This window comes from Girardinichthys multiradiatus, chromosome 24 (genome assembly GCF_021462225.1).
Source record: "Girardinichthys multiradiatus isolate DD_20200921_A chromosome 24, DD_fGirMul_XY1, whole genome shotgun sequence".
Lineage (NCBI taxonomy): Eukaryota > Metazoa > Chordata > Actinopteri > Cyprinodontiformes > Goodeidae > Girardinichthys > Girardinichthys multiradiatus.
Genome location: NC_061816.1, coordinates 12617857 through 12633347, shown reverse-complemented (window position 1 = coordinate 12633347; position 15491 = coordinate 12617857). Strand labels below are relative to the sequence as shown.

The 15491-nt window shown below is 40.3% G+C and overlaps 1 protein-coding gene across 3 annotated transcripts in view; it reads left to right on the top strand.

Moving 5' to 3' along the window:
* The window catches only part of LOC124861661 (interleukin-1 receptor accessory protein-like 1), a 445259-nt gene that overhangs the window by 78357 nt on the left and 351411 nt on the right, over positions 1-15491 (top strand). Inside the window, exon 1 of one of the 3 annotated variants that reach the window (XM_047355549.1) lies at positions 3037-3511. The exons of the other annotated variants lie outside the window; for them this stretch is intronic. The gene's annotated coding sequence lies outside the window, so the exon portion shown is untranslated. Of the gene's footprint in view, positions 1-3036; positions 3512-15491 lie in introns of those variants that run through there. 3 annotated transcript variants of the gene reach the window in all.

The window sequence follows — 15491 nt, the reverse complement described above, 5'->3', positions numbered from 1 at the left end:
AGGGCAAAAATAATGTCTGCTTCCTAAAATCTGCATTAAAATCTATATTCTGTTGTTCCATTTCAAATTAGTCTTTTTGTAAAACTGTTTATGTCTAAAATAATAATAATAATAATTATATTGTATTTTATGGAGTTTAAGCTCTTAAAACCATATCAAAGTGTGTGTCCTTAGCCCCACTGGTGTTTCTCATTGGTAGCAACCCTGGTTTTGATGCATCAATTATGTTTTTTTTTTTGTTTTCATTGTCACACTGGACAACCCAAGATCCTGATGACAAAAATGATCAGCTTCCTAAAATCTCCTAAAAAAGTTATACACTGATATATTTCCTCTTTAAATAGGTCAGACTTTTAAAATCCCTTTAGCTGGAAATATGCATGTAAAAGATAATTATATAATGAGAATTTAAACCCTTTAAATGCCAGTATATTTCCATTCCCTTTGGGAGCACATGTTTATTTACATCAATGTCCATGGGTGATGAAACTTCATAAAAGTAAGTATGCATGCAATGTAGAAAAATTGCCTACAGTTAAATTGATTGAATTGAAGCTTGTACATTTCTCAATTTTCTTCACTTAATCCTGCTGACTACTTTATGAATCTGGGTTAATGGATTTGTGTATATTGATTGTCCATGTGATGAATTGGTGATCTGTAGAGGGTACCACTTCTTTTTTTGGTGATCCGCAACCTTTGCAAGCCAGAACAGGATAAAAACATTATGTAAAGTAATACATTAATGATTATTTATGTAGTTGTTCACAATTATCGAATATGGCGAACTACATCTGTCGCTTTACATAACCCATCTTTTTGAATTTGTCAGTTTTGAATGCACATGCAAACATTTTTTAATGACCCACAGGTATTTGTACTAATTTCTAATTTATTTAAAGCACACCTGTTCAAAATAAGAGTGGTACATTTAAATGGTGAGTACTACTCTAAGTAATTTTAATAGTCTCTATATGCATATATGGAAATGTTTTGTGAACACTGCACAATGTGTTTAAAATTAAGACATAAAAAAAAATGAAGACAAAAAATCAATATTATTTTGCCTCAGAAATGACATGTTTGATATCACCATAAACGTTTCCTGATGGTGTAAAGTTCAGGAAGTTGATTAATCTTTACTTACCAATTTCAAGGGGATTTGCTATTGAACATCAGTCAACACCTCTTCTAGAATTTTGATGTGTAAAAACTGATCAATTATGCCTGGTTTGGGATAAATAGTCACGAACACCATAGTATGAGAAATATTACTATATCGTGATGCCTAAGCCACATCGCTTCATTGTGTACTGTGGCTTAAATTTAGTTTGTTGGGGTTGTCTTAAAGAATCTACAGACCCAAAAAGAACAGGCCTGTTAGTCTGTTCTGTGGTAAATTTTTATTCTCTTCGGCACATGCTCTTTTCCCAACTGTGGGACTTTGCAGAGGCTTCTTATAGGCGTCTTCTAATTTTCAGTGCGCTTACTGGTAACTGTTGATCTTTGATCGCCCATGAGCTAATCATTTATTGACTCTGCCATTTTATGAAAGGATGAGGCTGTTTCATTCTCAAATGGCAAATGGAAGAAAATGAGTAATGATCTCTTCATTTTTCATATGACCACGTTTCAAAGCCAGCTAGGGTTTATTTTGATGGGAGCTCCCATGATATTTGGTGCATATTGGAGTCATTTGTGACACATTTAAGCACAGATCCAGCTGCACGCTGGAGAGGGAGAGGAACCATGTCTTGTCTTTTTTTCTGCCCTTCACTTCAGAATTTGGCGCTCCTGTGGTCGTGCTTGAAGCACAACTCATCTGCGTGGAGCTGCGAGCGTCCGAGCTCCTGCTTTACCTGGATAATCACACCAATACTCAAATTTTGTCCTGCATTCATTTATCTATTGCATGATTTATTGACTCTGCCATTTTAACTGTTCGTTAGTCCATTCAAATGGTAGTTTACGGGTCTCCCCATGTCTTTTTGGTTTCCATTCGAAAGCATTTGAGATCATTTGCTGAGCACCCTACAATGTTTTGGACTTCTTTTATATATTCTCACTTTATGTGCTGTTATTGTGAACAGTGTCTGGGTGTATTTTATTCTGATCTTCAGGAAGAATCCATTGTAACCAGCCTGTACATTTGCTGCCATCTTCCTTAAACAAGGGTCATGTATTTTTGATAGAAGGTATGACCTCAATGATTGAACTCCATACTGTAGACCCACCCCTTTTTAATTAATGAGAATGAACAACGTGCATGTCATGACTGTTGTGTCTGTTAGTTTTCTATTATGCTACTACACCTACTAGTAAATTATTTTGCATGTAGAAATAACATCAAATAGTGATTGACCTTGTTTTTGATCCTGGGCTACTAATATTTTGAACACAACTATAAATGTGCACTTTACTGAAGCTTGTTCAACATGGGTTGCATATTTAAAAAGATGTTTTTTTTTTCACTCATGTTAAATTAGCTGGAAACCACTCATATCAGATTTCTGCTGGGCATAGGGCACCTGGAAAGTATAAATCCTAGCGTCGCACCTGCTGCAAACTTAAACTGCATGGAATTGCGTGTCTGCTCATCCAGTAAAGCTTTTTTAACCAAAAAAATAAATACGATTACCACGTTTTGTATTTATTCAACAATAAGAGTGCACCAATTGCTGTGAATGTTTGGTTGAGACTTTCGAGACTAATTAAGAACGAGGATTTCAGAGAAACGCAGAAGCAATATTTCAAGTTAAAGGAAAAAGAAAGCTTCCTATCATTTTGTTTTTCAAAACAAAACAATTCCTGATACATATGGATCCTTAAAAAAATATTTACGGAGCATTACATTGCTATGGAAGAATGAGACTGTTTCATTCTCAAATAAAAAGAAATGAGGTATGATCTCTTCATTTTTCATATGACCACATACTTCCAAGCCAGCTAGGATTTATTTTGATAGGAGCTCCCATTATATCCGGTGCAGATTGGAGTAATTTGTGACACATTTAAGCACAGATCCAGCTGCACGCTGGTGGAGAGGGAGAGGAACCGTGTCTTTTCTTTTTTTTTCCTGCCCTTCACTTCAGAATTAGGCGCTTCTGTGGTCGCGCTTAAAGCTCAACTCATCTGCGCGGAGCTGCGAGCGTCCGAGCTCCTGCTTTACCTGGATAATCACACCAATACTCGAATTTTGTCCTGCATTCATTTATCTATTGCAATTCGGTTTTCTTTACGTCCTGTCATGATTTGCTTCGTTTTCTTATTTGCTGCTGTTTGAAAGTAACCGCCTGCAGGGGTTTTTGCGCTCCATTTTGCGCCAGCGGGGACTGGCAATATGTAATTCTGAGGCAAGACACCGCGTTTTTTTGAGAGAAGTGGAATATTTCCTCAAAAAGCCGCTTTTAGTTTACTTTGTGGAGCAGAAGAGATTCTGATAACAGTGATGGTCTGAGGTTATTGCAACTAACTGCAGAGTGGATTCTATCATTTTGGAAACTGCTTGTGGGTAAGTTTGATTAATGATTCCTTCTTTCTGTTGCCAAAGTTGTACTGGATGCTGTGTGTGTACGTGCTGAAATCAGATTGAGAATGTCCAGTTAATTTTGCACTGACGCTAGCCATCTATTTCTACAAATCTACATCAGTTACTAGTGGTTTGTTTTGTTAGAATGGAACCGTCGTCTCCTTATATGCGGCACTCAATAAATGCGCATTTGGGGAGAGCACATCTCTCTCCGAGTTACGCATGAATCTCAGGTGCTGTTTCTGCGTTCGTTGTGGTCGGAATCTGTGCTGGAACGGCTACAGTACGGCGATGCAGCTGGACTGCTGAAGTCACACATTTTTCATTACCCCCGAAAAATCCGAGCGCAGATCGATCTGTGTGATAGCAATTTTACGCATCATTTTGTTTCCGTTGTAATTGTGTAACACTGCGTGCAATCACAAAGGGCTTCTGTGCGCCAGCAGCGTGCGTGATTGTGTGATGGGTAAATAGCAAGGCGAGAAGATCCCGAGCTCAGTTTGTTCAATCATTTCTGCAGAGTGATCGCTTCTTCTCCATCGCATTCCCTCTCCTCTCCCCCTGCTTAGACTGATGATGGATTATGATTGTCCATATGGATGTTGAAGTCCCCCCTCTGGCTCTAATCAGATTAGCGTTTGCCAGCTGAACATATTTGGGAATCAGCAAGTGACACTGATGCAAAGTTAAAACCTTCTCTCATCCACTAGAAGCGAGTTATAGAGGGTGCTGTAGCCCCGCAAGTTGCGTGTCACCATTTTATCAGAGAACCTCTTCAGTGATACTGTTTGGAAATTTGCTGTAATAAAATCACTCAAATACGTTCTATATTTTCCTGACTGTTCTCAGTTTGGAGTTTTGTTCAGTTTATAGACACATTTAAAAGGATTAAAGTCATCTTGAGTTGTTGGTGTTATTTTCAAGACATCTATATTCATTTCTAAAACCACAGCAGCACCCAGCACCAAATGAATTAATAGGTTTGTGGCAGCAGCCACTTAACAGCAGCCCTGCAGCTACATATTGAACTGAGTCGAGTGCTCTCATACAGAAATTGATTTAGACAGAGATTATGTCATCCGGCACTGGCACCTTTTTCCCACACATTCTTACAGGTCAAGTTTATCCACTGAATTCCTCTACTGTCCCCTGATGAGTTTTTGTACCACAAACATGTAAAGATCTGAGCTATCATCACCTCTTATAAGACATTTGAGTAACAGCGCCTTGCAAAAGTATTCATGCACCTCAAGTTACAGAGCGATTTATTTTCATGTTTTTCTTTGGGTTTGAGATAGACAAGCTAAAAGTAGGGCATGATTGTGAGGCAGAAAGAAAATAATACATGGTTTTCAGAAATTCTCCCAAATAAGAAAATGTTGGTGTGCATTTCAACCTGTTTACTCTGATCACTCTGCATACATTCCAGTGCAGCCAACTGTCTTCAGAAGTCATCTAGAAGGGACACTGAAGCTGAGAGTTGATGGGCACATACATTCCTATACAGGGCAGTCCTGAAAGAAAAAAACTCCAGACTTCAAACTGGGATGAAGGTTCATTTTCCAGCAGCACAATGACCATAAACATTTAGTCTGAGAATTGTCTAGTCAAAGTACCCAAATGTAATAGCTCAATGTGGCAATGTACATACTGAGCTATTGCAAAGACAAATGGGCAAAAAAATTAAGTCTATAGATGTGCAAAGCTGATGGAGACGTACCTCAGAGGACTTGCAACTGTCAAAGCTTTCTTAAAGCTGCAAGTGGTTCTACAAAATTTTGGCTTTGATGGATTTAAACAGAAATGCACATCTTACTTTTTATATTTTTATAAAAAACATGTAGTGAAATATTGTTTGTAACAAGACAACATTTTGGGGAAAAAATGGTATAACGTAACTACCACTGATGCAACATTTAACTAACTGTACTTATGTTATATGTACATTTATGGTGTTTCACTATTAAAATGCACAATTATCAGCACAGTTTTATTATAGTTAAATACGGTGGAGCTAATCTCTTAACTGACATATAATCTTCATGTTGCAAACTCCTCCCAAAAAAAACATGACATGCCTTCGACAACATGGCCTTCGAACTCATTTAGCTTGCATTGTTCTGTCTGGTGGACAGAAGGATGTGAAAACATCCCACATTTGTTCTGCTCCTGTCTTGATTGATGCTTTTAATTTTCAAGGAGCTGTCACTGAAGCCCATTGGCCTTGGGTTTGCAATCAAGGGGCCAGACAGTCACAGGCTTTCAAATGAAAGAGTTCATTAATGCGGTGGGAAATAAGGCTTGTCTCACTGTAGAATATTGGCTCTGTGTGAGGAGTGATTGGAGCAATTGAATGGATTTGTGAGCAAAGATTGTCAGAGAAGAAGTTGAGATCAGGCTACCTCAATCATGGCTGTTAAATGACGTTAATAAGACTCGATGGGAAAATGGGAAAACCCACAAGGCAACTGTGTTTGTATGTGTGAGAGCATTATGCATGTGTGTGCTAATATACCAAATGTATTGACCCTGTGCATCTTTCACTGCTGCTCGGCACTGCTGAGCAGAGTTATTGGCTGTTGAGAAATCTGTGCATTAGAAGCTGCGGACGACATGCATAACAGGCGTGCTCAGTTAAATCTTTTAAAAATCCAATTCCTCTGAAGATGGGATTCCTCTTTCACCATGCCTTGTTCCATTTTCCGTCGCAGTCATTGGGCATCGATCTGATCCAGACTCATTTATTTTTGTTGCAGCCATCATGTCAGGAATTGATAAGTATGGTAGAGCCAATAAATAACAATATATCTTTGCATGCAGCTTTGCTCCCTCAGAATCATAACAGGAAATGGAGTGGATTCCTTGATTTTTAGCAGGTGCCTATGGGCTTTCTTACTTTTTGACACAGTAGGACGACCAAAAGCATTGTGTAGAATATATATATATATATATATATAGATTCCTGCAATATTGCTCACCACCCAGGGTGGTGTGACTTGTGGGAGTGTCATGAGCACTGAACAAAGTTTGAGTTCAGATGCACTCTGAATGTGTGTCCAGTCAATGAGGAGTGAAAGCACTTTAAGAAAGCATGGCCGTTCACCGCAAATGGCTAATGATGAAGGTGAGATTTCTGCTAGGGGTGGGCAATATTATAATAGATTATAAAGGAATAGAACTTTTTGACAATGTCAAATATTCTGTTTTCCTCTTTTTCCATCAGCATCATAAACTATATTTTATGTATAGGAGATGAACAGTTATGCAAGGAATTTATTACCATGGAAAAATAAGTAGTAATTTTTGGGTAGAGTTACCGTTTCAAACCCATATTTGGTTACAATCCATTGAATCTTCATCCAGTTATCCCACCCTGGACACACCCATTGTATTACAACTAAAAGGCTTTGTTATGTTGTTTACTTTCTTTTGCTGCCTACAGGTGCTGTATTTTATCATTACAAAGAAATATGTGTTCTCAATGATGTTTGCGTTGCTTTGCATATTGATCATCCCCGGACCATTATGGTAGAATAACCTAAAGGAAAACTGCCATGGTATCAATGTATAGCCAGATTTAACTGCATTTATTTAACAGAGAAAATTTATTCTCACTTCTGCTAAAATAACGTGATTGTTAGTTAGGTTATCTAAACTGTTTCATTGTATTTATAAAAAGACTTAAACCAACAAGGTACTCACCTGCTAAACTGAGTAGTTGATTTGAAGTGATTACTGTGAAGAACATTAAAGCTTTATGTCATTCTGCTCATAGAGTAACACAGTGCTTCACAATCCTGGTCTCTCAGTGGTTTTCCTACTGCAACATGCTTGACTTAAATGAATGGGTAATTATGTGGCTTTTGTAGCCCTTGATGCCATGCTAAGGAGCGTAATGCAGTCATCTGAGTCAGGTATGCTGGAGCAGAGACACATCTAAAAAATGCTGGACAGTAGGCTTGGAGGACCAGGACTGAGAACCACTGGAATAACACAAACTTAGTTGGGTTAGTCAGGCTATCAGCTCAGGTAGCCAGCCTCCTGTTGCTTGTGACTTACCTTACTAACTGTAGTTTTACTTTATTTTCAACCACATTAATGTACCTGTTTTTTTCTGTTATTTTCAAACAACAGAACTGGTCTTTTTTGTAAGTGGAAAGATTGTTGTAGCAGCCAACTCAATGACAGTCTGCAGCTACACGTGGTGAAGGGGCAGGTCTGTGATACTAAATGCTCCATGAAGCTATAAATGACTCCAGTTATTGCAGCATTTTCTGGAGCTTCTTTAAGAGAATGTTAAACTTTGAGATTGGTGTTATGGCAAATTTTTGTAATCATGAAAGAATAGTTTTTTCAAATCTTGGTTTATGCGTAATGCTGACCGGTAAAAGTTGACCAATGCATCACCCTGAGATTTTGGATACAGGCCAAAATTATATGAATCCTTTTATTCCAACTACATGTTTAGTGACTGGTTGAGCAATAAGGCTTTTCTTAACCAACATTAATTCCTGGTTTTCTTTCAGGTCTGACCTGCTGATTTAGCTTTTGATTAATTTTTTTATGTATTCTTCTGAGGTCTTTAATGCATACATAAGAATAAAGGCACTGCATGTTGTGTGGCGGAGTTGGTAGTTTTTAATCCAACAGGAAATGAAGTTGAATGAAGATTATCTTCAGTTATGCATCAGACTAAAATGCCCAAGACAATAAATGTACATGCTGAGAGTACTGTTAGCAGACCAGTTTAGTCTGATTCATTTAAATCTGATCTTTCACATTCTAATTTTTTGGCAGTTTTTTCTCTACTTTTTGGTGTATCTCTAGTTATTGGTAGTATATATAAAAATGTTTGTTGTAAGCTTTGATTGTCTTGTACATGCTTCAGCTAGTGTAAATTTAGTAAAAACGTTTACTTTGTTGGTTAAGTTTTATGGTTATAAATTATTTCATCTATGAAGTTGGTCATGTCACTTAAACCAGTGTTACTGTGCAACTGGTAAGCGTGGGTGTAAACTTTAAGTTCAGTAAAAGTAAAATTTCCCAAAAAGTTATCGTCTATGATAGATTGAACATTGACACTACAAATTTCCCACTAATATGGCCTAAAAATTATAATTTTAGTTTCCAGATAATTAATATATCAAGTCTTCATATTTATTAAAGAATTTGTGGACTTGCCATCAATGTCCATGTGTTTTAAAGCTGTTGTTCTTGAAAAACGTCTTCAGAAAAGCCTTAGGCTGTAAACGTTCCATTTAAAAAATCCATCAATATAGTTTGGTCAATGCAAACGGACATTCTGCATTCTGTAAAAGGTACTTACTATTTACTGCCGCCTTGGTGGCCGGTGTTGCTTAAACGACTCAGCGCCTTTATGAATTTCAATCATATTTCAATGCTACTGAATCATGTGAATGAGTTCAGGGGAAGCTTATTTTGTTCTCTCAACGTTTCCCTCACAAGTAAGAAAATCAGCCCCTAAGCCCCTTTCAGGTGAAATTCAGGTTGTACAGAAAAATAAATGGTCTTTAAAATGACCCTCCCCCATTCACTTTGAGTACGTTGAGCTATCTGTTCTTATTTTTCCTGCTGTTAGGCAGTATATCATAAATAATAGACTTCATTGTAAATCATCTTCAAAGCTGCTCCTTTTCTGTTTTTAGGACCTTGATGTAAGTGCGTTCATGTAAAGATATGAATACAACTGAGCATCTGCTGCTGTTGTGCCATCTTTATTTACTTTCTGCATTTAATGGCATTTAAGTTATAACAGAGCGATGCTTAATAACTCCATACAATGATGGTTAATGGCATCATGTCCAGCTTTCTCTTTGCATTGCTCTTGTATGTTTTGTATATTTTAGGGTGTTGGAGGATGGTCATAGCATAAAGTTAATTAAAATAAAATACCATTATCTCCTTTATTTTTCTGTTTAATGCATCATGAAATAAAATTAATTCGGCTTCACCTACAGAGTTGTCAATGCTAAATCTCAAATGTTATGGGGAGTTGTTGAGGGAAAATACAGGAGGATACAATGAGATACTAATGTTGAAATCTCTAAAATGGCCATTGGCAGGCAACATCGGTCACCTCACTTTATATTTTTCTTTGCTGCAGGCAACTAATGTATATAATAAATGCTTTTCCTGCTTTAATTTGTGGTGCAAAGAAAAGACCATTGTCTACAAGTAAGAGAACTGAAATATTACCTTCTTCCTTTCTTTTTAACACCACCGTCATAGTGCCTTGTCTGGAGGTGATCCTCTCAGACCCATTCAGCCTACAAAGATGAAGTCAATGTGTTTTTAGATGTTAGCGTCTCCGGAGATGTGGATAGATGATGGAAATTGCATGCCATGGGAAACAAAATGAACAATCTTTCCTCCCATTTCCCCTCCTCTCTCCATCGCATCTGTGCTTACTCATTCATGAAGGCTGTGTGGTGACGTTCCATATGTTGGTATGGAGATAAAAAAAAAGACATTTGGATGAAAAAAAGAAAGCCAGTCAACATTATTCAGGATAACGGAAGAGGAAGCTTTCCGTGTTATCAGAACATAATCACAACCACCAATCTGTATTCACTTTCTGACCTAAGTAAATCAGATAATTTAGCAGAGCCTTCAACAAATTCATTTACAATAGCCTCCAAGAGGGCTTTTGGATTTACACTGAAAGACAATGCCCAGACTATTACATACAGTATTTACTCAAGTGGGGGACTATGAACATGCTCTGTTTGCATACTTCAATGAATGCACACTGAGTGTCTACACCAAAATTCTCCTCTCCTCACCGAGCCAGGCAGGAGCTTAAATAGAACAGCTACATCAAGGGATTAATAGTGAGTGAAATCAAGGAGCGCTTCATTAGCAGTTCTTCATTTGTCATTAGCTACTTCACACGAGACCTGGGGCAACATAGTATTTACAGCTAATTTTCTACATACATTTCAGCCTGCCTTCAGAGCGAGATGAGGCTGTGACTGTGAGCAACACAAAGAATGTAGATGATGGAAATGATTGTCAGCCTGCCTCTGCTTTATATATCATCCTTTTTTAAGGGCTGCAGTTTAAGTGTAACTGCTTCAGTGCCCTGCACAGGTATTCATACCTAGGGTGTTAACAGAAAATATCACTTTTTTAAATTTAAGTTCAAAATATGTTTTTTTTGTTTTAGATATTATCATAAACCTATAATAAATAATCTTTCATGATCGACCTATCTTTGAGTTTTTTTGTCAAACAGTCTTCTTATTCAGTTAAAGGGTCACATTCGCTACTATAGAGTATTCTATTTCTACCATGTAAAAACAGCAAAAGACAATATTGTCAAAAATAACAATAACAATGCTAACAATAACAATAAAAAGAAAGACATTCTGCTTACATTAGTTTCAAAGTACACAAAGTTAAACTTCGTTCGTTCGTCGTCTTCCGCTTATCCAGGACCGGGTCGCGGGGGCAGCAGAGACGCCCAGACGTCCCTCTCTCCAGACACCTCATCCAGCTCCTCCAGTGGGAGCCCAAGGCGTTCCCAGGCCAGCCGAGAGACATAGTCCCTTCAGCGTGTCCTGGGCCGTCCCCTGGGCCTCCTCCCGGTGGGACGTGCCTGGAACACCTCCCGAGGAAGGCGTCCAGGAGGCATCCGGTATAGATGCCCGAGCCACCTCAATGTGGAGGAGCAGCGGCTCTACTCCGAGCTCCTCCCGGATGCCCGAGCTCCTCACCCTATCTCTAAGAGAGTGCCCGGCCACCCTACGGAGGAAGCTCATTTCAGCCGCTTGTATCCGTGATCTCGTTCTTTCGGTCATGACCCAAAGTTCATGGCCATAGGTGAGGGTAGGAACGTAGACCGACCAGTAAATTGAGAGCTTTGCTTTTCGGCTCAGCTCTCTCTTCACCACAATGGACCGGCACAGCGCCCCCATTACTGTGGCAGCTGCACCGATCCGTCTGTCGATCGCCCGCTCCATTCTTCCCTCACTTGTGAACAAGACCCCGAGATACTTAAACTCCTCCACTTGAGGCAGGAACTCCCCTCCAACCTGAAGAGGACAAGCCACCCTTTTCCGGTCGAGTACCATGGCCTCGGACTTGGAGGAGCTGATCCTCATCCCAGCCGCTTCACACTCGGCTGCGAACCGCCACAGCGCATGCTGTAGGTCTTGGCTAGAGGGGGCCAGCAGGACCACGTCATCCGCAAAAAGAAGAGACGAAATCCACTGGTCCCCAAACCAGACCCCCTCCGGCCCTTGGCTGCGTCTAGAAATCCTGTCCATAAAAGTTATGAACAGGACCGGCGACAAAGGGCAGCCCTGCCGGAGTCCAACATGCACTGGGAACAGGTCCGACTTAGTGCCGGCAATGCGGACCAAACTCCTGCTCCGCTCGTACAGGGACCGGATGGCCCCTAATAAAGGGCCCCCGATTCCATACTCCTGGAGCACCCCCCACAGGGCATCACGAGGGACACAGTCGAATGCCTTCTCCAGGTCCACAAAACACATGTGAACCGGTTGGGCAAACTCCCATGAACCCTCGAGCACCCTGTAGAGGGTATAGAGCTGGTCAAGTGTTCCACGGCTGGGACGAAAACCACACTGTTCCTCCTGAAGCCGAGGTTCGACTATCGGTCGGACTCTCCTCTCCAATACCCTGGCGTAGGCCTTACCAGGGAGGCTGAGGAGTGTGATCCCCCTGTAGTTGGAACACACCCTCCGGTCCCCCTTCTTATAAAGGGGGACCACCACCCCAGTCTGCCAGTCCAGAGGCACTGTCCCCGACCGCCACGCAATGTTGAAGAGGCGTGTCAACCATGACAGCCCTACAACATCCAGACACTTGAGGTACTCAGGGCGGATCTCATCCACCCCCGAAGCCTTGCCACCGCGGAGCTTTTTAACCACCTCGGTGACTTCAGCCTGGGTGATGAAAGAGTCCAACCCCGAGTCCCCAGCCTCTGTTTCCACCACGGAATGCGTGATGGCAGGATTGAGGAGATCCTCGAAGTACTCCTTCCACCGCCCGATAATGTCCTCAGTTGAGGTCAGCAGTCTCCCGCCCCCACTATAAACAGTGTTGGCAAAGCACTGCTTCCCCGTCCTGAGGCGCCGGACGGTTTGCCAGAATCGCTTCGAGGCCAACCGGTGGTCTTTCTCCATGGCCTCACCGAACTCTTCCCAGGCCCGAGTTTTTGCCTCTGCCACAGCCCGGGCCGCTGCACGCTTGGCCTCACGGTACCCGTCAGCCGCCTCAGGAGTCCCACAAGCCAACCACAGCCGATAGGACTCCTTCTTCAGCTTAACAGCATCCCTTACTGCCGGTGTCCACCACCGGGTTCTGAGATTGCCGCCACGACAGGCACCGCAGACCTTATGGCCGCAGCTATGGGCAGCAGCATCGACAATAGATGCAGAGAACATGGTCCACTCGGACTCTATGTCTCCAACATCCCCCGGGATCTGGTCGAAGCTCTCCCGGAGGTGGGAGTTGAATACATCCCTGGCCGAGGGCTCCGCCAGTCGTTCCCAGCAGACCCTCACTATGCGCTTGGGCCTGCCGAGTCTGTCCGGCTTTCTCCTCCTCCAGCGGATCCAACTCACCACCAGGTGATGATCAGTGGACAGCTCAGCCCCTCTCTTCACCCGAGTGTCCAAAACATGCGGCCGAAGGTCTGATGATACAACAACAAAGTCGATCATCGACCTCCTGCCTAGGGTGTCCTGGTGCCAAGTGCACTGATGGACACCCTTATGTTTGAACATGGTGTTCATTATGGACAATCCGTGACTAGCACATAAGTCTATCTATCTATCTATCTATCTATCTATCTATCTATCTATCTATCTATCTATCTATCTATCTATCTATCTATCTATCTATCTATCTATCTATCTATCTATCTATCTATCTATCTATCTATCTATCTATCTATCTATCTATCTATCTATCTATCTATCTATCTATCTATCTATCTATCTATCTATCTATCTATCTATCTATCTATCTATCTATCTATCTATCTATCTATCTATCTATCTATCTATCTATCTATCTATCTATCTATCTATCTATCTATCTATCTATCTATCTATCTATCTATCTATCTATCTATCTATCTATCTATCTATCTATCTATCTATCTATCTATCTATCTATCTATCTAGATAATAATTTTATGCTGCAGAGAAATTTTATTGCATCATGGCTGCAGGGTTGCCTTTTTCCCTCCTGTCCTGGACCAGACCCACAGAGAGAGACTCTCAACAGGGTTCATGATTTATGGGCCACTTTATAGGAAGGGCCCGGGGACGCAGCACTTCTTGTCCTCGGATATTGAATCTCTGCTGCCTGGCGTGGAGGTGTGGGTCATCTGTTATTGTGAGCAAACTTATTTGCATTGTGCAGTTTGAACCTATTGTAACTCTTAAGTTTGTTTTTGCTTGCAAGGTTTGCTGGTTTCAGACCTGTAATGAGGATTTTCAAGGGGAAAATCTGCATGGAAGACAAATGGCTTTCAGATTGTTGGGTTTGTGCATCTGCGAATATATATAATTTTGATATAAAACAAGTATTAGCAAAGTGCTGTGGGCTCCTTTTTCTACATGAAGAACTTACATTTATTCATATCATAAACAGAATGTGCCTTGTGTTATCAGTCAGACCATTTAACAGCAATTTGTATTCTGCATTACATAAAATTAATTAAACATCTTTATACAAACTCATATCAACTGATCTAATCAGTAAGACTCCATTTAAAGGCTCTGTCTCTTTCTTGCTGTTGAACAGTTCTTTTGCTTAACTTTTTCAAAGGACACATTTAACTTAAAAATAATCTGCTACATAAATGTTTTGTGGTCTTAAAAATTGTAGTGGCATGCATCTAGGCATTTCATAACTTGTGTTAATAATTTAACAAACTCTTTCATCCTTCCTTAATCAGCTAACGATTCTAGTGCTTTGCAGAAAAGTACTTTCAGCTGGATTGATGTTTACCTGGGCATATTGCTTTATTTTGTAGGTCTTTAATCATTACACTGAATGGCTTAAAAGCTTTTATTTTGGGTGTTTTAATGCTTGGAAATAATGTCTTCAATTGAAGAGTGGCGGCATACCTAAATAAATGTCGACTGTTTTTTTTTTTTTCTTTTAACTGAAATATGTTGCTAAGGAAATATCCTCCTCCTGTTATTCTGTAAAATATGCAGTGTTTTTCAAGTCAGAGCCTCTTGAAGACTTTGATGCTCTCTACTGCATAGCATTAGCATACCGTGGAGTTAGCTGGAGACTCATCGGTTCAGCAGCAGATCAGTCTCAGTGTCACAGATTTAAATTTAGGTGCTGAGTTAAAATGTGTGTTAGAGGTTGTGTGTGGGAGAGATAAAGAAGTGCTTCAGTCCGTGAATATTTAATCACTGCCACTGGAAGTCTCCACCTAAGCTTGAGGAGTTTTGATTTTATTTAGCATCTCTCTGGATTACACCTGCTACTGCTGCTATGTTTGGATATAGTAGATGTTGGACCTCAGACACCTGCGTTGTGTGGTTTTACGAGTTTGATTTAGCAGCATCTGTGGTGAACTTCCCTTCGAGTTGAATCTCATCGTACCTTCTCTTCTGACTTAAAAAAAACGTGGATTATGTGGTCTACTCATTATGGATTTGAACGTCATTTAATTTTTGTTTTGAGCTCTTAATTATGCTTTTGGACAATTCTCTGTTGTGTCTGAAGGGATTATACTACATGCATCTTCAATATTTTTTTGAAAACAGGTACTTGGTGCCCAAGTTTTGAGTAATTGTAGTGTTTCTCAAATATACAAATACACTCTCAACAAAGTCTGTTTAAATGTTCCTTAGCAGCTTGAGGAAAATGCAGATACATTTTTGTTGCCATCAACAACCTTCTGGTATAATTCTGGCCGGTTATTTGGCTATTCTTCTCACAAGAG